At 35.5% G+C, this 25,880-nt stretch overlaps 1 protein-coding gene across 11 annotated transcripts in view; it reads left to right on the top strand.

Annotated features, from left to right (window-relative positions):
* The first annotated feature begins 889 nt into the window (after positions 1 to 889).
* TUT4 (terminal uridylyl transferase 4) overlaps positions 890 to 25,880 on the top strand; it is a 133,929-nt gene continuing 108,938 nt past the window's right edge. For 3 of the 11 annotated variants that reach the window (XM_032494264.1, XM_032494266.1, XM_032494263.1), the window contains exons 1-2: positions 892 to 907; positions 1,261 to 1,417. The gene's annotated coding sequence lies outside the window, so the exon portion shown is untranslated. Of the gene's footprint in view, positions 908 to 1,260; positions 1,418 to 22,308; positions 22,673 to 25,880 lie in introns of those variants that run through there. The other 8 variants (XM_032494267.1, XM_032494270.1, XM_032494269.1 and 5 more) reach the window with 4 other exon arrangements.

The following is a 25,880-nucleotide window of genomic DNA, read 5'->3' as shown; positions in this document are numbered from 1 at the left end:
ATGAGAAGTTTTATAAGGCACTATATTGTAAATACTTAAAATTTAACATCTTCCCTCACTCTCACGTCCACGCTTGTTATATCCTTTTCCTGCCTTAGCATTTGACAAATGCAAGACTGTAGTTGTGTGATTTGTTCAGCTTTGAGGTTTGAGGTTGGTTGAATAATCTCCAAGGCTGGGGTCTTAAACTAACCAAACCATTAAGTCCTCTTGGATCGTGCCTTTAAATAACTATGTGGAGGAACCTACGTAAAAAGCAAGAGAGGGAGGGGCCCATGCATGGTAGCTGATTTCAAACCCACGTGAAACTAAATAAATGATTTCTAAAATCTTTTCCCGGGAAGGATGCTCTTGAGATTTCTCTGAGCTCCTGAACTCCTGAATTGGCTGCATTTTAAAATGAAAGAGATTCCAGCTTTGGTGGGCTGGTGGAAAAGGAGAATAGGCGGGAGGGATGGCCCGGAGGCCTCCTCTGTCTGGCTACCCGCTAGTGTTCGGAAACCCACGCTAGCCGCCGAGGTTCCGCGGAGGTGCGGACCGGGGTGGGTCAGTGTGCCAGGACTGAGGGTGTACGTCCAAGGCCCGGCTTCCTTCCCCGGGGGAAACGGTTTTCCGGCCGTGTTCCCGCTTGGGGGCCTCCGGCTGACAGGTCCACAGCCCAGGAACCAGACCTGAGGTGCGCGGCCGTTCCCGCGAACCCGGTCTCCTTAGGCACGCCGGCATTGTCGCGCCGGCTCCCCAGTGGGGCCCTGGCAGGGAGCAGAACCTCGTGACCCCTGCTCGGGGGCCCCGCCCCTCCCCGCGAGCCCGTGGTGACTTCGACCCTCCCCCAACGGTTGAGAGCCCCGCCCCCTCCTCGCGGGCTAACGAGCGTCCTCGCGCGCTCGCCCATTCCCTCAGCGTGAGTGTGAGTGTGCTATCTTCCCACTTCGGCCCCCTCCCCATTGTTTCTCAAGCCCCCGAACGTTGCCCCTCCCCCATTGGTGTTTACTACCCCCCTCCCCGGTTTAACCGGTGCCCAGGAGCCTAAGAACGAAGGAAGGGGGCACCCCTAAACTCTTCCCTTTGAGTCTCCTTTCCCGGGTTTCCTCCACGTGTATCCCTTATCCCCACTCGAGTCAGAACTCCATTCCGGGATCTGTCCCTCTCTCCCCTCCCCCCCATCTCCCGGCTTCCCTTCTCCGCGGCCCCCTCCTCTCAACGGGTCCTCCTCTTTCTCTCCCTCTTCCCCCTCCCCATCCCTTCCCCCCCACAATGCAGTTCGCGGCGCGGCGGACATGGCGGTGGAGTCCTGAGCTCGTCGTGTCCCGGCCTCCAGCGGCGGCGGCGGTGACGGCGGCAGCGGGAGGCGGAGGGGGAGCGGGAGCCACTGAGATGAGGAGGCGCCGCGCGCGCCTGTAGCTCGCGGGCCTCGCAGGTACGGAGGTTCTGGCCGCGGCGCAGCACCCAGCGCTGAGGGGGTGTGCTCGGGAAAGGCCAGGCGGCCCCCTGTTCGCTCTCCTCAGGTGCTGCGCTTCGCAGGTGTCGGGGGCCCGGCCCGAGCGCGTGTCAGCTGCCCACTTGGGGCCTGACACTTCTTTCTTTGCCAGAATGGGCTTCGGGTGTCCCAGGGGAAGGCAGAGATAAAGGAGGTAGGGGCGGCGGCCTGGGCGGCCTGAGGAGGGCATCGGGGCGCTTTGGGGCCGAACTTCAAGGAGAGGCTGGGTCTCTCGGCCCCGGTTCGAAACCTGTAGACCCAGGCGGTGGATTTTGAGTTAACGGGATAGGAGTGAGCATTCTCTGGGTACGATCCCCTGTCATGTGTGCCTTTTCTTTCACCCCTGCTTAAATACAGACGTACGTATATAAATAAACACACACGCATATAAAACATAATAAATATTTATTCCAGGCTCGTCCTAGTCGGGAGGAGAGAAGGCAGAGGTGTCTTAGGGTTTCGTTTCTTGCTCGACCGCCTTCTCTCTCCCCCGCCCCCTGGTCGAATGGTGGTAATGAATGCTTTTGACGTGGGAAACTGTGAAATTCGTATTTGTAAACAGACAGCACTCGCCGAGTGTATTTTACGCCTCCGCGAAAGGTTTCAGGTCCTTTTGGTATCCGGATTGCAAAAGAGTGAGATATTTAGACCTGAAAGAAGCACATCACCAGGATTTCTAGTAATACCTGAATGGGATGAATTACTGTTATTTTGACAACGTTGATTAAACATTTTCATTTCAGAAGATTACCAAATTTTTAACTAGATGAATTTTGTACCTTACGCGAGATCTTAGTTTCGTTATACCGTGTTTCTTCGTTTTGATATATTTTTGATACAAAAGTAGTTCCTTAACACGTTTGACGTTCTTCTCCCTTTTGTGATCTCTTTAGTGTCCAGAAACGCAATTCGAATTGTGTATTGTTGGCATGCATTTAGTAATTAGCTGGAGTGGATCAGATTACCTTTTGTTTCCAAAGATCGCCCCCCCCCCCAAGTCTTGTAGTAGCGAAATGTGTAACACTTGGTGAAACAGAAGATATCCTGTTTCTGTTTTTAAGTAATGAGAACTATTAGCTAATAAAATTGGATAATTCCAACTGGATATGATAATTTAGAGAGAATGCCATACCAAGGTGGTGAATTGTGGGATGGTTTAAAAAAAAAGTTTTTTTTTTTTGTTGTTGTTGCTATCAGTCCCCATGTTCTGTATATGAGAAAAATGTACGCTGAAATTTTCTTTAGGCTCACAATACTTGTATGTCTCCTTAGAAACTGCTGCACTACATTGCATCCTAAGTACTGATTAGTCACAACTTGTAAAATTATGAAATATTGGTTCATTTAGAAAACTGCTCAAGATAATTAATGAATTCATCAGTGTCCTGTAATCCTTTTGTAAACAAATTTTAAAGAGTGCTTTGGGGAAGATAAGAATTTAGTTGTGCTTTAAAAAGATCATATTTAATACAATCGAAAGTTGCTTTAAAAAAGAGCTCTTTTAGATAAATTTTCCTGCTGTTTGCAATTTTTCATTTGACTTGTGTGGAAAAAGAAAAAATAAAGCTTCCTTGAAATAATACAGAAGCGGAAGTGAAAGTTATTGACATTTAATGTTTTAAGTCTGCCAAATATCTAAATACGAAAAGGAAATTAAAAGTCTTTTCATTGTCCTAGGTCAAGTTGTTAGAAATACAGATAAACTAACAAGGTGTTACCATGCATATAAATTTAATTTGGTATTTTAAATCGTAAATCACACCTAGAATTACATTTATTTTTAGTTAATTTAGCTAGAACAGTATAGTGTCAAGATTATAATTTTAGACCTTTTTTAAAAAATTGAAGTGTAGTCACTTTACAGTGTGTCAATTTCTGGTGTACAATATTATGTTTCAGTCATACATGTTAGACTTTTTAAAATAAAAATTTATAATTATAATGATAAATATCTCTGATTAATGAAAAGATGCTAAAAGAGAATTTTCATTAGTTCTGAATAGAATCATTTTAGTAAGAGTAAATAATTGAAAAACTTTTTTTTGACCTCAAAGTTAACCTTGACATGCATAATAAGCACCATTGAGTATGTTGTGTTCTTTATAGAATGTCAAATCAGGATCTGTGGGTAGAGAAAGGTGTTTGAATTTATTTTCTGCGGAAAGTTTCTGGTTTCAGAGAAACCGTAGCAAGATTTACCTGTGAATGCTGATGCCAGTAAATTTTGTTTATCCTTAAAAAAAAAAAAGACCATTTTTATATAAGGAAATTCAGTGAGGTGTGTAACTTTTAAAGTAAACTACAAATGCTTGAATTCATAATGTTACAAAATTCAGTTAATCATTACTGCAGATAGAAATGTGTTCTAAAAAAGAACAGTTTTAGAAGACCTGAAACAGGCAAGGGAAAGGGACACTGTAGTTGAAAGCAGGATATGTAGACTTTTTTCTTCTTAATATTAGGGGAATTAGGATTGTTTATACTGAACTAAGTGAATTAGAATTGTTTACACGAAACTAAATTTTAATTCTAGAATCCTAGATAATTGAGTAATTTTGGGGAAATGTTAAAAAACCAGCATAATGTCCCCAAATGTTTCTTGCAAATCCAAAAAGAAAAAAGGTATATAAATGCAAAGATGAACACTTTAGATTTTTTTTTCCCCTTAGGTGAGAGATTTTGTGATGTATTATGGATTCCAAATTGTTTTCAAATCACATTATCTCACTGGATGTCTGTAATTATCCTGTGAATTAAAGGGAGAGAGAAAAGGGAACTAACATTTATTTGAGTGCCTGTTCTGTTCCAGGCCTAGTGCTAAGCATGTTTATGTATTTTTGTCACTTGTTCAATGTAACAACCCTATGAAACCTGTTTTATAGATGAGGAATCTCTGAGGTTAAGTAGTTTGCGGACAATCATGGAGTTAGGAAGATTCAGAGCAGTTCCGTATGTTCTTCCTATTATAAATGTCATGTTGCTTCTCAGGTGTATCAAGTATTCTCCCAATTATATGGGAGAAACTGCCTGAGGTTGCTCATTTTTTCATCATTTAATCATTTACTTCATCAAACATTTGCATTTGTATTTTTTGCTAGACATTGCTAGGTTTTAGAGATACAAAATTATTGAGGACAATCTCTTGTTTCAGGGAACTCAATCTGCATATAATACATTCAGATAAATTATACCACATAGACTGTGGGAGTTCAGAGGGAAGAAGCTGGCTCTTGAGGGGTGAATAGGAGTTTCCTAGGTGGAGAAGGAGACAGACCAGAGGCCATTACAAAGTAAAGGAATAACATGTGTGAAGTTGTTATGGGGCTTGGTGTTTACAGATTGTGAGAAATTCAGTGTGGTAGGAATTGAGAATTTATGGATAGAACAGTGAGAGAAATGGTTTGAAATAGCAGTCAGGTTGTGAAGATTATTGTATACGGTAAATGAAGGTGCTTGGATTTTTATCTTGTAAAGTGAGACCACCAAGTGGGATAGTGGTTGAGCTGTAATTAAAATTAGGTTTTCTGTCTTCATTTTAGTATTTCTTTTTCCTTGGCTTCTCTACCAACAGATTTAATTCCTGTTTTCAGTGGATAGTCAAGTCATCTTTTCTGTGCCACTCTCTTCTCTCCCTGCTTACTGTATTCCAGACTGATTTTTTTGAAGCTCCTGTGACCCAAGTCTTACTGACTAAGATTGCCTAATTTCTTAGATTCTTTTGAGATAAAAATACCTCTGGGAGAAATCAGCTTGTTGTGGTTACTCAGGAAGTTTTCTCACTCCTAGGCTTAGGTTAGTTGACTACTTTCTAGTTTACTGCTGGAAAGCAATAGGGTATTGGGGAGTGTGGACTAGAAAGCAGAAGAAACATTCATGCAAGCTTGGTGTTCAATAGTAAAGATGAGCAGAGTCCTAATCTTTATACAAAGCAGTCTGTACTTTCAAAATATTAAGTATTTCAAAATATTAGGTAAGTCACACAGTAGTCTGGTAATTTTAAATGGGTATCTGATTTACAATGATAATAAGATAACTTACTACATAGGTACTGTGTTAATTTCTTTCTAAAGATCTTAGAAGTATTAACTCAGTCCTCAGAACAACTCTTTATATTATCATTTATAGGTGAGGATAGTAGGTGCAGAAGGATTAAGTACCTTGAATAAGATCTCACAGCAGTTTTCTCCCAAGCCAGGATTTGAACTCAAGGTGTGTGAATCTAGAGTCAGATCTCTTAACCACTATACTGTGTTACACCTCAAGTTTAGGTTGTCAAAATTTAGTATGCAAAGAGTTAAATTCAGTATAGTCACATAGGTTGTCAGAAATGTTTTGTAACTGCATAAAACATGAATTATACATGATAATGAAATTTGATTGCATTTTATCAGTCATAAACTGTAGTTTAAATAATTTGATTATTATTAAAATTTATTGATCATTAACTATTTAAGCTCCATTCTTGTGCTGAGTGTTAGTTTAGATCAGTGGTATTCAAACTATGTTTGGGAACCTTTTGGGGTCTCTGAGTTACAACTGTTTTCATGGTAATATTAAGAAGATAGTTGCCTTTCCCTCCCTCTACTTTTCTCATCTGAAATGTAGAGTGATGGATACATGTGAAAACATTATCGCTTTGATGAAATGTGTAATAGTGTATTCTTTTTTCTTTTTCCTTGAAATATGATTTACAATACAGTAAAACTCACTCTTTTAAAGTATATGATTCAGTGTACATAAGGTTATGTAACCATCACTACTATCTCATTCCAGAACATTTTCATCTTCCCAAAAGAAACCCTTTCCTATTAGCAATCACTGTGCACCACCCCCTCCAAGCTTTTGGCAAGCACTAAACTACTTTCTTTCTGTGAATTTGCCAATTCTGGACATTCATATAAATGGACATTTAATTTCCTTTTTTTTAAATTAAAAAATAGTGGCAAGATACACACAACATAAAATTTACCATATAACGTGGCATTTTGTGCCTGGCTTCTTTAACTAAGCATGATATTTTTAAGATTCTGCCATAATGAATCATGTATTAGCACTTCACTCCTTTTTATGGCTGAATAATATTATATTCTATGGAATATAATCTATGGAAACACCACATTTTGTTTATCCATTCCTCATTTGATAGACATACAGGTTGTTTCCTACTTTTTGGCTGTTACGAGTAATGTTGCTTTGAACGTTCATGTAAAAGTTTTTGTGTGGATGTATGTTTTCATTTCTCTTGGATATACACTCAGGAGTGGAATTGCTGAGTATTTTGATACATTTATGTTTAACTTTATGGAGGATCTGCCAAACTATTTTCCCAAGAGGCTGCACCATTTTATATAGCAGTGTATGAGGGTTTTAATTTCTCCAAATCTCACCAACACTTGTTATTGTCCATCTTTTAAATTATAGCCATCCTAGCTGGTGAAGTGGTGTCTCGTGGTTTTGATTTGTAATTTCCTAGTGTCTAATGATGTTAAGCATCTCTTCATGTGTCAGTTGTCTATTTGTATGTCTTACTTGGAGAAATGTCTATTCAAATCCTGTATTCATTAAAAAAATGGGTTATTTGTCTTTTTATTGTTGAGTTGTAGGAGTTCTTTATATGTTCTGGATACTAGACCTTTATCAGTAAATGATATACAAAAATGTTTTCCCATTTTGTGGGTGGTCTTTTAATTTCCTTTTTTTTAAATTAAAAAATAGTGGCAAGATACACATAACATAAAATTTACCATTTTAAAGTGTATCTTCAGTGATATTAGGAGATTCACATGGTTGTGCAACCATCACCACTGTCCATCTCCAGAATTTTTTCATTTTTGCCAAACTGAGTCTGTGCCCGTTAAGCAGTAACTCCCCATTCTCTCCTCCCCTAACCCCTAGCAACCACCATTCTATTTTCTGTCCATGAATTTGCCTGCTCTGTGTAATTAGAATCATATTTGTCCTTTTGTGACTGGTTTATTTCACTTAGCAAAATGTCTTCATGATTCTTCTATGTTGTAGAGTGTATCAGGATTTCCTTCCTTTTTAAGGCTGAATAATATTCTGCTGTATATATATAACATTTTGTCTATCCATTCATCTGTTGATAGACACTTTGGTTGCTTCTGACTTTTAGTTATTGTAAATAATACTGCTGTGGACATGGGAATAAAAATAGCTATTTGAGCCCCTGCTTTCAGTTCTTTGGATATATACCCAGAAGTGGAATTGCTGGATCATATAGTAAATCTATGTTTAATTTTTTGAGGAGCTGCCATTTTGTTCTTTTCATTTTCTTGAGTATGTTCTTCAAGCATCCAAGTTTTAAATTTTGATAAAGTCCAGGGGGGAGGCTATAGCTTAGTGGTAGTGTGTGTGCTTAGCATGCATGAGGTCCTGGATTCAATCCCCAGTACCTCCATTAAAAAAATTAATAAGTCAAATTATCTCCCCCCCTTAAAAAACCAGAAAAAATTTTTTGATAAAGTCCGATTTATCTATTTTTTTCTTGTGCTTTGGGAGTTATATCTAAGAAATCATTGCCAAAATCATAAAGATATACACTTATGTTTTAACAGTTTTATAGTTTTAGCATTTAAATTTAGGTCTTTGATACATTTTGAGTTAATTTTTGTATGTGGTCAAGTAGAGGTCCAACTTTATTCTTTTGCATGAGTTTCTCCAGTTGTCCCAGCATGATTTATTGACAAGACTATCCTTTCCTTTGTTGAATGGTCTTGGCAACATTGTTGAAAATCAGTTGACCATCAATGTCTCTGTTTATTTCTGGGTTCTCAATTGATTCTGGATTCTCCATTGATCCGTATGTCTATCCTTCTGCCAGTACCACCTAGTCTTGATTATTGTAGCTTTGTAGAAGTTTTTAAAATTGGGAAGTTGAAGTTGTGTGTTCTCCAACTTTTCTTTTTCAAGATTATTTTGGCTATTCTTAGTCCCTTGCATTTCCATGTAAATTTCAGAATCAGCTTGTCAGTTTCTGAAGAAAATCTTACACTACTTTTGTTAAATTTATGGTATTTTTTTCTTTTTGATGAGATTATAGATGGAATTGTTTTCTTCACTTTTGGATTGTGTATAGAAATACAACTGTTACTGATCTTGGAAAGCAACCTTGCTGGACTTATTTATTAGTTGTATTAGTTTTGTGTGTGTGTGTGTGTATGTGTGTGTGTGTGTGTGTTAGGACTTTCTATATATAAGATTATGTCATCTGCAGTGAGATAGTTTTACTTCCTCCTTTTCAAGGAAGACTTTTATTTCTTTTTACTTTTTGCCTAATTGCCCTGGCTAGTACAATGATGAATAGAAGTGAAGACAACAGACATCCTTGTCGTATTTCTGCTCTTGGAGGAGAAAACATTTAATCTTTCACCATAAAGTATGATGTCACATGTGGGTGTTTCGTCAGGTTGAGGAAGTTTCTTTCAATTCCTAGTTTGTTGAGTGTTAGATTTTATCATTTTTTATTTGTGTTGACCAAGATGACTATATGATTTTTGCCCTTTATTCTGTTAATGTGGTATATTACATTGATTGATTTTTATATGTTGAACCAACCTTGCATTTCAGGGGTAATTACCACTTGGTCCTGGTGTATAATCCTTTTGTTGCTGTATTTGGTTTGCTAGTATTTTATTGAGGATTTCTACATCTATATTCATAAGAGACATTGGTGTATATTTTTCTTGTAATGTCTTTGGCTTTGGCATTAGGGTAATATTGGCCTGATAGAATGAGTTAATAGTGTATTCTTATATTTGAAAAATTTCTCAATTTTAGTATCTAATGATGTTGGTATCAATAGCTATCACACACAAAAACAAAAGTTCTTTGGATCCTTGGTAATTTTTAAGAATATCAATGCACCCTGAGGTCAAAAAGTTTGAGAGCTGCTGGTTTAGGCTAAGAACATATCCTGGTATCTAAGCATTGGACTAAAAATTGAAACTCTTGTGTCTTGTAATAAACCAGTCCCATTTGTGTCATTTTAGGCAAGTCATACACTCAGAGTACCTCATTAATATATAAAGTGGAAGCACTGCAAGACGTGTTAACTTTACAAATGTGTAAAGATAAAATGAATGAGCATACTAGACATATATTAGCTGATGCTGTATCCTTAAAACAAATTTTTAAACTGAAAAATTTGTAAGAGCTCCGAGACTTTTTGTAGGAACTTATGGTATGGTATGACAGTGTCTTTTGAATTCTGTCATGTAGGTAAAACATCATTAGTTTGCATTTGCAACTTGTATTTAAGCTTTCTGTGATAATACCAGTTTTAAACCAGTGATTTTGAGAGTTACACTTCCTTAGAAAGGTATTTCAGTAATCACTTTGCAAAGCTTTATAAACGACTCACAGCTAGCCTATACCAGTTTTAAACCAGTGATTTTGAGAGTTACACTTCCTTAGAAAGGTATTTCAGTAATCACTTTGCAAAGCTTTATAAACGACTCACAGCTAGCCTCTCCCTCCCCTAATTCTTGCATTCCTCTTTCTGCTGGGTGTGTATTCTATTTCTCAGATATGTTGGAACAAAAAAGATTGAGAACTATTATTCCAAATCCTGTGAGGGATGTAGCTTTCCCCCCCTCACACCTGCTTCTTCAAAGCCAGGAAATAAGACCCATATTTTTCTATGTAATGTCTGTTTATTCTTCTGTCCTACCTAAAATTCCTCTTCTTTTATGACTGGTGCCTTACTGGCTTTTTCTTGCCTTCTGTCATTTCAATCTAGGAACCACTGTGTCACTCCCCTATATTCACTGATACTGTGATATAATTCTTCACATCATGTCAGGCAGTTGGAAGCATAGCATTGAATGTTACCTAACATCTCAACTTTATTTTTCCTTAATTTCTGTATTTCTGTGGTATTTGACTCTACTTTCCTTGATGCTTCTATTCTTATGGTTCAAAAATGATTCTATTTCTGACCATATCTCCTTAATACCTATATGTGCATCTTTCTCATTTCTTTAGATTTCTCATCTACCCCTAATCTCTCTGTATATAGCCTCTTTTAAGCTTTATCCATCCTCCCGTCCAACTAGTAGCATTACTGGTGCATTCCCTTACCCTATTGAAATATTTATTCTGTCAATCCCCTACCCAGTATGAAATTGTATAAACTAGTAAAGTGGCATTTTATATATGGAGTTAGATCTTTTTAACACAGCTTGGCAGTATTTTAGTCAGAGTTCTTTCCTGTTTCTCACATTTAGTATTGTTTCCCCCTGTCTTAAGCCCTCTACTGCCCTCTGCTTTTCTCATTCAGTGCTGGCCTTCTGTTTTATAGAACAGTGTTACAAAACTTTTGTTCCTCACATTATCTTTCAGATACTGATAGGTGGTCAAATAAATCTTTAGTCAAGTAAATCTGGGAAATGTTGCAAATTGGATCTTTCTCTTAGAGATTTACAGTGCTTATTAGCATATTGAAGAATCTGAAAGGTCCTTCTGGAAAGAAACCTGTTTGACTTTAACACAGCCTCTCCCTCTCCCTATCAAAATTGCTTGTGATAAGACCAAATAACCTCCTGATACTACTTACTATTATTGATAATTACTCTTATTTACTTTAATGACTTATCTTCTTTTCCTTTCTATTCTGTCTTCCTGTTCTGCAGAAGTTAACCTAAAACAGAAATTGTACCACTGTTATAATTTATGTCTTCTCTTTGCTAAAGTCTGAACTCAACTTGGTATGAAAATGTGTGTACCAACTTACATTCCCAGTTCATCTTCTGTATTCATCATTATGCATGCTATTTTATGGTCCTAAAAAACTTGTCAAAGTTTTATAAACAAATTTTGTCTAGTAAGTACAAATCTTATCTTTTTCCTTCTTACTCCCTCTCCCAAGTGGGAAATTCTTTCTCAGCTCAGCTGTTATCTCCATGATGATAGCTTTTTCTTAGGCTCTTTCTTCATGATTTCCTTAGCATGTGTCACATAATATTGGCATTATTTGTTTACATGACTGTCTCCTCTTTTATATATGAGCCTGTTTATTTTTGTATCCCCAGCTTTTAACTGAGTACCTTATATGTGAATATTGACAATTAATCTTTGTTAAAATTAATTATAAATTTACATTTTTTTACCTGAACAAATGAAGGCCCAGCTACATAATTAGCAGGGCCTGGTGCAAAGTAAAAATTCAGAGTCCCTTGTTCAAAAAGTAGGAAAAAAGTGTGGTTACAATTGCTAAAACAAACATTTTTTTTTCCTTTTATAATCTTTCTCTCATGTTGTGTTTATTTTTTAGTATCGTTCTAAATAAAGGAAAGTTGAAATTGTTAAATTATTAAGCATGAATTTTACTGTTCATGTTTATATTGTGTAATGCCAGTTTTAAATGCAAACATATGATTATTTAATTCTTATGTGGAATTGCTGGTATTTCATAGCTTGGAGAGATATATATATATCATAGCTTGGAGATATACATATATATATATATATATATATATATATATATATATTCATTCTTACTGGAACAGGGAAAACACTTCACAAAACTTAGCTGTTTTTATTTCACTTCTTATATTGGCACATTCTACCAACAGTCTCTACCTTTGACTTGGCAGGACTGAAAGGAGAAGGAACTGTGACTTGCTTTTCTTTCCCTTGCGTTCTGTGTTGTCACTTTTAGAATAAGTGTACAGAGAAGTAACAAGAGTAGGAAAAGATATGATAGTTTTTTTTTTGACATTCATGTTTCTAAGAATACCATTGCCTTTCTTCTGTGTTTGAACAAGTTATGGTTCAAACAGAAAATGGCTTCTTGGACTGTTAGTTCCCCTGCTTACTTTATATTCACTTAGAGTCTTGCTGAACTCTCCATCCATCATGGATCCACGAATATTCTGTGTTCATGGGGCATCACCATCCCAAGTAGAAAGGAATGGCATTTTGCATGTACCTCTGCTCATGTCAGTGTTCCATTGTCCCATCAGACTTGATTACAAAACATGAATTGAAAGATAAAGTTATTAAGAATTTCAGGTTGGTGACAGGAGAGCTTTAAACCAAGTATAAAGTCTTCCTGAGCATGGAGCCTGTGTGACTGCACAGATCACGTGTTGGTGAAATCAGCCTTGAACAAAAGGATTGGAGGGAAATAGTAACATGTATCAAGACACAGAGACACATATTTCACTTTGTACTAATGTGATAAGCATTGTTACTACTTTATTTTAAGGCATTCTGAAAGTTATGTTCCTTATTACTTTGAACTTTGGTGCAACCATGTGGCTTTTTATTGGTAAATGAAATATGAGCATAGGTGACTGGTGCTATTCCTTTTCCCTGTTTTGCTAATAGTAGGAGGTAACATAGGATTAAAGCAGCTTGGAATGCTGAGCAAATGCATGAAGGATAGCTGCCTTAGAGAGTCACCTTAATTCATGGACAATTTTGCATGAGTTGTCAAATCAATTTATGTTGTGATAAATATTGAGTTATTGGGGTTATTACTGCAGCATAACCTGGCCTATTCTGAGTGATACAGTTTGTGAAATTTCAAAATGAGTGTGGTGTTAGAAGCACAAGCCTTTTAGGACCAGCACAGTTACATATGGCAATTTTTGGACCTATGGGACATATTGGTCTCCCCTGCAAAGAAGTAAAATAAACCCTCTTGAAAAAGTGTTAGATATATTATCATAAATAAATATCCAAGAGCTGCTTGATACTGGTAGAATCAGGGACTCTCTGGTGTATCTTGCATCAAAGAAGTCTTCATATAGATAGAGCTAGTTCTGGATTATTTCTTTATGGAGGAAAGTGTGGCTTGGAAATTTGGGAATCCAGATAATATCCATATCTCATTAGGAAAAAAGCAAAAAACAGTTAGCAATCTCAGACTGTTTTAATCAATAAATTGTGGAAAGAAGCATAACTTAAACTTTTTTGATCATTGCTGATAAAGATTCTAATACGTAATAAAGTGGCCAAAAAGGCTTACCAGATGAATGAAGAAGGAAAAGGCTTGAATAATCCAGAAAACCTAGATAATTGGGCTTTAGATGAGTATCTAGGTAATTAGTTTGGAAACCCATTTATTTACAAAACTGGCATTGAGAGAAGGGGGCACAGTTCCACTTGCCTTTGATCATAAAAATTCTGTCAGTTGATTTACTCATATGAAAAGTTATTTTTTTAAACTTTTAGTTATTTTAAAGAGTGATTATTATTTAAAATTTGAGGTTCATGATATTTTATATAAGCTTAATGCAATTAGTTTGATTAATTTTGAGTTAAAATTTTTTTATTGTGGTAAAATACACATTTTTAAGTGTACAATTCAGTGACATTTAGTACATTCACAGTGTAACAATCACCATTATCTATTTACAGAACTTTCTTTGTCATTCCCAAATTGAAACTTTGCACTTTTAAAGTAATGACTCCATTTACCCTCTCTCCATAGCCCCTGATAACGTCTTTTCTGCTTTCTGTCCTTATGAATTTATTGATTCTCAATATCTTATATAATTGGAATCATACAGTATCTGTCCTTTTGTGAGTGACTTATTTCATTTAGCATGATGTCCTCATGGTTCATGTTGTAGCATGTGTCAGAATTTCCTTCCTTTAAATGGCTGAATAATATTCCATTGTATGTATATACCACATACTGTTTATCCATTCATCTATTGATAAACACTTGAGAGTTGCTTCTACCTTTTGGCTGTTGTGAATAATGTAGCTGTGAGCCTGGTGTACAAATATCTGTTTGAGTCCCTACTTTCAATTCTTTTGGACATATGCCTAGGAATAAAATTGCTAGATCATACGGCAATTCCATGTTTAACTTTTTGAGGAACTGCCATACTATTTTCTGCATTGGTTGCATCATTTTATTCTCACCAGCACTTGTAGGAGGATTCCAGTCTCTACACATCCTCACTAATGTTTGTTATTTTCTACTTTTTTGATAATCTTAGTGGGTATGAAGTGGTATCTTACTTGCATTTTTCTAGTGATTAATAATGTTGAGCATTTTTTCATGTACTTGTTACCATTTGTTTATCTCTGGAGAAATAGTCGTCTTTAGCCAATTTAAGTGGGTTTTGTCTTTTTGTTGTTGTTGTTGAGTTGTAGGAATTCTTTTTCTAGTCTGGATTCTAGACCCTAATTAGATGATTTGCAAATATTTTCTCCCATTCTGTTGGTTGTCTTTTCACTTTTTAATAGTGTCCTTGCTGAACAGAAGTTTTATTTTTTTTAATTGGGATATAATTTACAGATAACATATTAGTTTCAGGTGTACAACATGTTTCAGTATTTTTATAATAATTTTTTATAATTTTTACAGTAAGTCTAGTTAGCATCCATCACCACACATAGTTACAATTTTTTTTCTTGTGATGAGAACTTTGAAGATTTACTCTCTTAGCAACTTTTAAATATATAATACAGTACTATTAACTGTAGTCATCATAGTGTACAGTACATTCTCAGGACTTATTTATTTAATAACTGAAAATTTGTACCTTTTGACCACTTTAACTCATTTCACTAACTCTCTACCCACAATCTCCCCGCCTCTGGCAACCAACTTGTCCTCTGTATCTATGAGTTTATTTTGTTTGTTTATTTGTTTTTAGATTCTTTATATAAGAGAGATCATACGGTATTTGTCTTTTTGTCTGTCTGACTTACTTTACTTAGCATAATGCCCTCAGGGTCCATTAATTTTGTTGCACATGGCAAGATTTTCTTTTTTATAACTGAAGAGTATTCCATTATTTATACACCCCCCCCGCCCCCTATTTTCTTTATACATTCATCCATTGATGACACTTATGTTGCTTCCATGTCTTGGAAATAATGCTGCAATGAATATGGAGGTGCAGATATCTTTTCAAGTTAGTATTTTTATTTCCTTCAGACACATAGCTGTAAGTAGAATTGCTATATCATGTGGTAGTCCTATTTTTATTTTTTTGAGAAACCTCCATACTGTTTTCCATAGTGGCTATACCAATTTACATTCCCACCAACCGTGCACAAGGGTTCCCTTTTCTCTACATCCTTGCCCTTGCCAATACTTGCTATTTCTTGTTTTTTTGATAATAACCATTCTGACAGGTGTGAGGTGATACCTTATTGTAGTTTTGATTTGCATTTCCATGAAGATTAGTGATGTTAAGCACATTTTGGTGTGTCTGTTGGCTATCTGTATGTCTTTTTTGGAAAAATATCTATTCAGATTCTCTGCCCATTTTTTAATCTGATTGTTTTTGTTAACTTGTATGAAATTTTTGTATATTTTGGATATTAACTCCTTATCAAATATATGATTTGTAAATATTTTCTTCCATTCAGTAGGTTGCCTTTTCATTTTGTTGATGGTTTCCTTTGTTGTGCAGAAGCTTTTTAGTTTGGTACAGTCCCACTTGTTTATTTTTGCTTTTGTTGCCTTTGCTTTTAGTATCAAATCCAAAAAATTATTGCCAACATGGATGTCAAGGATGAAATTTTAAATTTTGATGAAGTTTAATTTATCTGTTTTTTTCTTTTGTTGTCTGTGCTTTTGATGTCATATTTAAGAAACTATTGCCAAATCCAAGGGCATGAATATTTATAGTTTTTGTGTGGTGTGTGTTTCTGTGTGTTTAGTTTAGAGTATAAGGTATAGTTTTAGTATAGTTGTTAAACTTAGGTCTTTGTTCTTTTGTTTTTGTTTTCATCCTTTCATTGTTTATTTCTGAAGATGTAAGTGTACATATTCTCTTCTTCCTTATAAAAAAATTAGCTTACTACACACGCCTTTGTACCTAAAAGTATATCTTCATTGTCATTCCATAACTGCATAAAGATTTCCTCATTCTATTTTACAGCTGCATGGTAATATATCTTTTTGTTTTATGATAGTTTTTTCTACAGATTTTCAAACGGCCATTTGGGTTTTTTCCTGTCTGCTGCTTTTACAATTAGTGTCTTGTCTTATTTGATCCATTTTGATTTAATTTTTGTGACTGGTTATAAGGTCAGGGTCCAGCTTCATTCTCTGAAATGTATGTGTTCAGTTTTCCAGCACCATTTGTTTAAAATACTGTTCTTTCCCCCATTTAATACTCTTAGCACTGTTGTCAAATCAGCTGACCATATTATGTGAAGGTTTATATATGGGCTCTGTGTTCTGTTCCATTGAATTATGTCTTTCCTTATGCTATTACCATACTGTTTTGGTTATTGTAGCTTTGTGTAGTAGATTTTGAGCTAAGAAAGCATGACTCTTCCAACCTAGTTTTTCTTTTTCTAGATTGTTTTGGCTATTTAGAATCCTTTGAAATTCCATATGAGTTTTAGGTTTTTTGTTTGTTTGTTTGTTTTGCAAAAAAATGCCGTTGGGATTTTGATAGTGATTGCATTGAATCTGTCAATCACTTTGGGTAGTATTGGCATTTAACTGTATTGTTAACAATATAAGTCATTGGCAGTAACTTAAGTGAAGGAAACAAATGGGTGAGTGCATAGTGGGCTGCAGTTTATGAATTCTGCTCAGTCTCCAGCTTTTGGCAGCTCTGGGAAAGAGACTAAGCAGTTGTATTAATAACAACTATATTAATTAACTGGTGTATTGATAACATTAAGTAAGGGGTGAGTACTTAATTCTTGTAAGTGAATGATAAACACTTTAAAAAGTGTATCTTCCAGTATTATATTCCCTTGGGGATGTAAGTCACATGAGCTTAAAATACTTAACTGATTCCTATCCTTAGTTATCCATGGGCAGTGATCAGGGTCTGAAAGCGGAACAGCAAGAAAGGTAAGCAGGAAATGTAGACTGGAAGGAATCCTCGAACGTGGGATGTCGCTGCATTTATTTGTTTAATTTATTTCTGTAATGTTTTGTAGTTTTCAGTGTACAATTTTTTTTGCCTCCTTGGTTAAATTTATTCTTAAGTATTCTTTTTTATGCTATTGTAAGTGGAATTTTTCTTAATTTCCTTTATGGATTGTTCATTGCTAAGGTGTAGAAATAGATCTGATCTTTGTGTGTTGATTCTGCATTCTACAACTTGCTTAATTTGTTTATTAGCTCTGTTTTGTGTGTGTGTGCATTCTTAAGAGTTTTCTTACATTTAAAATCATGTCATCTGCAAACAGAGGTAATTTTACTTCTTTTCCAATTTGGATGCCTTTTATTATTTTTTTACTTGCCTAATTGCTCTGGCTAGACCTTCTAGTACTGTGTTAAATAGAAGTGGCAAAACAGGCATCCTTATCTTATTCTGGATCTCAGAGGAAATTTTTTAAAGTCTTTCACTATTGAGTATAATGATAGGTGTATACTGTTTTTGTTTTTTGTGGATGGCCTTTATCATATTGAGAAAGTTCCTTTCTAGTACTAGTTTATTGAATGTTTTTAATCATGAAAAAGTGCTGGCTTTTGTCAGATGCTGTTTTCTGCATCAGTTGAGGTGATCATGTGTTATTCTTTTCTTTCAGTCTATAATAAGGTGGTGTATCACATTGATTGTCCTATGTTGAATCACCTTTACATTCTGAAGATAAATCTCACTTGATCATGCTGTATAACCCTTTAAATATGCTGCTGAATGTGATTTGCTAGTACTTTGTTGATGATTTTTTGTACGTATTTTCACAGTATTAAGTTAATGCTGGCCTCATAGGAAGTGTTTCCTCCTTTTCAGTTTTTCAGAAGTATTTGAGAAGGATTGGTGTTAATTCTTTACATACTGAGTAGACTTCACCAGTGCAGCCTTTTGATCCTGGACTTTCTTATTCAGAGATTTTTGATTACTGATTTAACCTAATTACATGTTATAGGTGTATTCAGATTTTCTATTTGTTCGTGACTCAGTTTTGGTCACTTGTGTGTGTGAAGGAATTTGTTCATTCCATCTGGGTTATCCAATTTGTTGACATACAGTTGTTCATAGTATTCTTTTATAATCCTTATTTTTAAAAATCCTTTTATCTCCATTAAAAAGTTATAGTAAAATAATAGATTATTTTCATTTGTCTCAAGGTAGCTTCTAATTTCCCTTGTGATTCCTTCTTTGACCCATTGGTTGTTTGAATGCATTGTTTAATTTTCATACATTTGTGAATTTTCCAGTTTTTTTTCTTGTTATTGATTTGATTTCTTTTTTATTTTTATAATGTTTATAATTCTATTTTATTTATTTTATTATTTTATATATTTTTTATTGAGTTATAGTCACTTTACAATGTGTCAATTTCCAGTGTAGAGCACAATTTTTCAGTTATACGTGAATGTACATATATTCATTGTCACATTGTTTTTCACTGTGAGCTGCCACAAGATCTTGTATATATTTCCCTGTGCTATACAGTATAATCTTGTTTATCTATTCTACATATGCCTGTCAGTATCTACAAATTTCAAACTCCCAGTCTGTCCCTTCCCACCCCCTGCCCCCTTGGCAACCACAAGTTTGTGTTCTATGTCTGTGAGTCTGTTTCTGTTTTGTATTTATGTTCATTTTTTTTTTTTTTTTTTAGATTCCACATATGAGTGATCTCATATGGTATTTTTCTTTCTCTTTCTGGCTTACTTCACTTAGAATGACACTCTCCAGGAACATCCGTGTTGCTGCAAATGGTGTTATGTTGGCATTTTTTATGTCTGAATAGTATTCCATTGTATAAATATACCACATCTTCTTTATCCAGTCATCTGTTGATGGACATTTAGGCTGTTTCCATGTCCTAGCTATTGTAAATAGTGCTGCTATGAACATTGGGGTGCAGGTGTCTTTTTGAAGTAGGGTTCCTTCTGGATATATGCCCAGGAGTGGGATTCCTGGGTCACATGGTAAGTCTATTCCTAGTCTTTTGAGGACTCTCCATACTGTTTTCCACAGTGGCTGCACCAAACTGCATTCCCACCAGCAGTGTAGGAGGGTTCCCTTTTCTTCACAGCCTCTCCAGCATTTGTCATTCGTGGACTTTTGAATGATGGTCATCCTGACTGGTGTGAGGTGATACCTCATTGTAGTTTTGATTTGCATTTCTCTGATAGTGATATTGAGCATTTTTTCATATGCCTATTGATCATTTGTATGTCTTCCTTGGAGAATTGCTTGTTTAGGTCTTCTGCCCATTTTGGGATTGGGTTGTTTGTTTTTTTCTTATTAAGTCATATGAGCTGCTTATATATTGTGGAGATCAAGCCTTTGTCAGTTTCATCTTTTCAAAAATTTTCTCCCATTCCATAGGTGGTTGTTTTGTTTTGCTAATGGTTTCCTTTGCTGTGCAGAAGCTTGTAAGTTTAATTAGGTTTCATTTGTTTATTCTTGCTTTAATTTCTATTGCTTGGGTAGACTACCCTAGGAGAACATTTCTGAGATGTATGTGAGATAATGCTTTGCCTATGTTTTCTTCTAGGAGGTTTATTGTATCTTGTTTTATATTTAAGTCTTTGATCCATTTTGAGTTTATTTTTGTGTATGGTGTGAGGGAGTGTTCTAGCTTCATTGATTTACATGCTGCCGTCCAGTTTTCCCAGTACCATTTGCTGAAGAGACTGTATTTATTCCATTGTAAGTTCTTGCCTCCTTTGTTGAAGATTAGTTGACCAAAAGTTTGTGGGTTCATTTTTGGGCTCTCTGTTCTGTTCCATTGTTCCACATGTCTGTTTTTGTACCAATAACATGCTGTTTTGTGATTTGATTTCTAATTTAAGTCTATTATGATAAGAAAAGATACCTTGTATGATTTCATTCTTTTAAAATTTATTGACTTGTTGTGACCTAACAAAATAGTCTATCTGTCCTTGAAAATGTTCCATGTGTACTTGAGAAGAGTATGTATTCTGCTGATGCTGGGTTGAGTCTTCTGAATATATATTAGGTGTAGACATTGGTGTATAGTGTTATTCAAGTCCTTTGTTCCCTTATTGGTTTTCTGTCTGGTTGCTCTAACTATTATTGAAAGAAGGGAATTGAAGTTTTCAACTATTATTGTAGAACTGTCTATTTCTCTTTTCAGTTCTGTTAATTTTTGCTTCATATTTTTGGGGCTCAGTTATTAGGTGGATATATGTTTATAATTGTTACATTTTCTTGGTGGACTGAACTTTTTATCAGTATATAACATCCTTCTTTGTCTCTTGTAACCATTTTTACGAGACTATTTAGTTGACAGTGTTCTTCATTCAGGGCTTAAAAGTTGTCATCCCATTGTCTTCAGGCCTCATGGTTTCTGATGGGAAATCAGCTGCTGATTTTATCATGGGTCCTTTGTGTGTGGGAATTTACTTCTTTCTTGCTGCTTTCAAAATTTTCTCTTTGTCTTTGATTTTTAACAATTTGACAGGAATCATACGAGTTTGTTTAGCTTGGAGTTCACTGAGCTTCTTGGTTGTGTGTAATTGTGTTCTTCATCAGGTTTCGGAAGCTTGTGGCTATAATTTTTTCAAGTATTTTTTCTTTCCCCTTTTCTCTTTTCCTACTGGGATTCCTATCATGGATGTGTTTGTATGCAAGATAGAGAAGAAAGCAAATAAGGAATTCAGAAAACAAATAATATAGGTAGCAGAAGAAATTTCAGGAAAACTATTAGTGTTTTCAGAAATAGGAGATAATAACTGTGAGACAAGAACAGAGTGCTGTGAAAAGAAATAATCAGAGAATTAGAGAGTTCTTAGAAGTGAACATACAGTAGGTTCCCTCCATGCCTCCCTCTCCAAATACAGAAGGGTTGGAAGATAAAGCTGACGAAATTCACTCAGGAAGGACAACAGAGAGATGGGAAATGGAGAGAAAAGATGAGATAATTGGAGGAGGATCAATGTAGAAGGCCTGAAGTTCAACTAATGAGAGCTCTAGAAAAAGAACAGAGAAGATGAAAGGGAGGAACTTACAGAAGACATAACACAGGAAAAAAATTTCCAAAAGTGAAGGACTTGAGTTAGAGATTAAAAGAACCAGCTGAATGCCCACCAAAATGAATGAAGAAATAGCTGCACCAGGGATTATCACCTGTACATTACAGAACATTGAGGAAAGAGAATATCCTAAAAGTTTTGATAAAAAAAAAAACTGTTCAGTAAAAAAGGTGGAGAATAAGAATGGCATAATTTTCTCAGTAGTAACACTAGAAACAAGAAATTATTGAAACAATAACTGTAAGATTTAGTGAATGATTTTTTCTAAATTGAATTTTAAACATAGTCAAACAAAATATGAATATAGAATGAAAACATTTCAAATATGAAAAGTTTTATAAAACTTACTCCTTATTGAAGCTTAATGGAGCCTAATAAACAGTACTGTCTTTCCCTTCCTAATTTTGAACAAATTGAGAGAGATAAAGGAAGAGACCAAAATACTATTTTTATTACAGATAAAATTCACATTAGAGGACTCTATGTCCTGCCCACTGTCTGTTGTACATGGTGAGGTGTCACTCCAGGATCTTGCTTCAGGTGTGTATGATCCCACCATCCATTAAACCACTGATGTCTTTTAAAAAATGATTCACATTAGAGAATGGGACTTATATTTTCAAATGATTTGGTTATACTCATTGACAGAATTAGGCACTTACCCAGTCAGGCACTGGCAGAGCTGAATAGTAACAGGCCCTGTGTGGGGCTTGCACCTGTAAATGTTAGAGTATAAATGAGAGGATGGAATTTTCTTTCTTGTGAACAGCAGGATGCAAAGAGGAAGGAGAGAGGAAGATGCTAAGTTTTGCCCAGATAATTTTTCCAAAGTCACTGATCAAATAAGTTACCCCATCTCCTTAGGAAAGGAAAGAATGAAGGGAGTGGAAAGAAGTCAGGAATGTTATGATAATGTATGTCCCTCTACACAGAATGAAATGTCAAAAGTAGGGCATAATTGTTTTCTTCAATGCCTTTCTTGTTTCCTTTCTCAGAAAGCTACCACAGGATGTGCTCTACCAAAAAGGAGGGAGTAAATCATGGAAGAGGAAAATAGAAGAGTCAGCATGAGAAAGTCGATGGGAATTGGTAGGATGACAGTGAAAGGGAAAGAAATCTCGGGGTGACAGCTGTGGTGGAAGTCTAGTAGTGACCAGAAATTACCAGACAGGGGATGTCCAAGGAGAGAACACCACCACCAAAAACAAACATATGGATTACTTGATGTATTTGAACACATTGAGAGAAGATTTATGGTTCTGTCAATGAATTATTGATAGGTATGTTAAAAACTGAAGAAAAATGAGATAATGATTAATTTCAGGTAAAACTGAAAAGTATACCAAAAGGGAAATGCAATTACAGTATATATGTTACTTAAGTCAAAAGATTAGGCTTCTGTGACAGAAAGATCCAGCAGTTTAATGGCTTAAAAAACAGTTTTCTCTCTCATGTAATATTTGCTAGGTGAGTGGTCACTAGATCCAGATGCATACTTTGTTGTGTATGGTCACTCAGGAGCCCCAAATTCCATTGGTAATGATGTCCAGCCAAAAGTATGGCGAAGGGCTGGCAGTGTGGACTTCACCTGGGCTTGTTAGAAATGCAGAATATTAGTTCTCACTTAAAACCTTCTGAAAACAGACTCTGCGCTTAGAATGTAGTTGATTCCTGTGCACAAAAGTTGGAGAGTCACTGGTCTGGATTAGAGTGTAATTGTTGGCTATATGATTGAAGATAGATGATTGAAAATTTAACCAATGAGAAAGGAAGAGTATGGAGAGGGTAAGAATTTGATTTTAAGGTCACACCTAACTGCAGGGGAGGTTGGGAAATGTATTTGAGCCATGTGGCCAAGAAAAAGGAAAAAATGAATTTTGATAGTTATGTAGAAAACTCTGTGCTGTGGTATATTTGGTTTAGCCATGAATAATATTAGTATATTGTATTATGTCATCCTGGGAGGATGGTGGTGGGATAGGAACATATGTATGTGTACAATTCTGCCTGTAGAAAGTCAATAGATAATATCTAAAACTAAAGCAAAATAAAAAATATAAGCTTAACATATAATTTGGAAATACAGAGATAAATCACATAAGAAACAGCCAGAAGAGTTGAAAGTAGTTGCTTTTGAGGAGAGAGATTGGTAGTTGGTAGAAGAATACTGTTTTACCTTGTAATATTATTTACTTTTTAAACTGTGTAAATGTATTTGTTTTGTAAGAAGCATATTGGAAAAAAATTCCTATACTCCAAATAGGAAGTTAATACATGAAAAATATTAAGTGCCAAGTGCTATAAGAACGGTAAAATCACATTTCATAGAAAGAGGCATACTTATCCAGTCTAGCCTGGGTGGTGGGAGTATAGGGAATGGATTAGGGAAGGCTTTCTGAAAGAAAGACATTTTCTGGTTATGTGTAAGCTATATAAGGTATCATGCAATTACATATCTTTTGGATTTATTATAGTTAATTTTTAAAGTGTGAACAATTAAAAATAATTTAAGCTAATTTTTATTAATCCTTTTAACAAATTTATCGTATGCTTTGTATTAGGCACTGTAGTAGGCACTGAAGATATAATGGTAAGCAAAATCAGAAATGGTTTCTTACCTCTTGGGGTTTACAGTCTAGTGGGGTGACCAACATGAATCAAATTCTTCATTGTGTGTAAAATTGTACAGAAGAGTTTGATTTCCCTTCACTTCTGCTTTAAGAACCATTCCTTAGAGCATTGATTCTTCACTTGTAGTGCTTAGCCTTGCCACATGGGAATCACCTGGAAATTTGTTAGAAAGGCAAATTCTTGGGCCTCAATCCCAGACCTGTTGAATCAGAAACTCTGGAAATGGGACCTTCCAACTGATTTTGGTAAATGCTAAAATTTGAGAACTACTGCCTTAAAGGTAATCAGTATTTTAAGGATGGTTTATTACCGCTAGTATTTCAGTGTTAAATATAATCAATTGCAAATGCCAGATTATATAATTGCTAAGCGTTTAGTCATTTAAAAATGTTTAATAATATATTAACTTAAAATTTATTTATTAAGCACATACCATGTATAATAATTCAGTCTCTGGCATCTTAGTTTATATGGAATTCCTTTGCTTATAGCAAGCTTTTTTCCTGTAGGAGACTATTGGCTACCAATGCTAGTTGTTTTTTTTCCCCCCTCTCTCTTTTAATTGAGGTAATATTGACACAATATTATATTAGTTTCAGGTGGACAACATAATGATTCAATATTTGTATATATTAAGAAATGATCACAATAAGTATAGTTTACTTCTGTACAAATGCTGTGTCTGTATGGAGCCTGAGATATTCGTGTTAATTTTCTCTAATTTGTAAAATTATCAGAACAAATACAACATTAGCATCACTGTTTTAGGATTTGTACTGCATTATAACATTTCAGTTGGAGTAGATGCTAAAGGTAGCTGATTCAGCCACTCACTTTATAGTTTAGTTGAAATTGGCTCATTATGTAATTTTTTTTTCAAAGAAGTAGGAGATTCTGATAATTATGCCTTACAGTTATTTCCTTTGTCTGTTCCATGAAAGGTTACTTGAATAGTAACTCGCGCTGTGACTAGCTTCTTCATTAGTTATGGAACAGTTGTTTCAGGTAAACTTTCTCAGCTAGTGTATTGAAACAACTCTTAAGTCTCAGGCCCCAGAACTTGTAGGCTGGTTTGCCAGTTGAATGATGAATAATTACAGAAAGGCATCAAAAACTGAGTGAAACAATTCCAATTTTTGCTAAAGACTTCGGTTTGCAGGAGGAAGAGAGTGATGTAAAGACATCAGTCTGAAGTAGCTATTCCTTTAATTGCCAGTGATGTTGAATGTTTGTTAAGTACCTAGCATTGTGGTAGACATTGTAAGGATTCATGGAAGGCAGACTACATGATTAGAAGTAAGAAATGGACTGATGTTTAATGATTTACTTAAAAATGAAATGGAACACATTCTAAATGCTATTGTTTTCTATAGTCAAACACTTTTAGAATAAATGCATTAAAATTATCTGTATTTTCTTGTTAATAAATGGTTATTTAAGGTTAGAATCTCACTTAATACTCATTTGCTGCATTCTAAAAATGTAACCAGGTACTAGAAAGTAGGTCTGACATTTTTATTTGATTGAACCAATTTTGCTGAGTGTGTACTTGGGAAGCAGTGAACCTTATTTTCAAAACCTTATCTCTTCAGAGAAAATTTCATTTCTACAACTTAAAACTTTTGGGAGAAAATTTTGTACTGTTGATAGCTTAAAAGAAAGAATTAAAAATAGCAGTTTTACTGTAAAATTACCACACTTTCTTTTTTGGAAGCAGTAAGACATTTGCTACTCATACAAGAAAAGATGAGGAAGATTAGAAAATAACTATGGCCTGTTTTTTCATAGCACATTGTTCCTATTAAAAATTTAATAAATAATAAGGTTCTACTATGTAGCACAGGGAATTACATTCAC

This window comes from Camelus ferus, chromosome 13 (genome assembly GCF_009834535.1).
Source record: "Camelus ferus isolate YT-003-E chromosome 13, BCGSAC_Cfer_1.0, whole genome shotgun sequence".
NCBI classification, from domain to species: Eukaryota; Metazoa; Chordata; class Mammalia; order Artiodactyla; family Camelidae; genus Camelus; species Camelus ferus.
The sequence above is the reverse complement of the archived record's forward strand: the minus strand, read 5'-3'. Positions and strand labels throughout refer to the sequence as shown.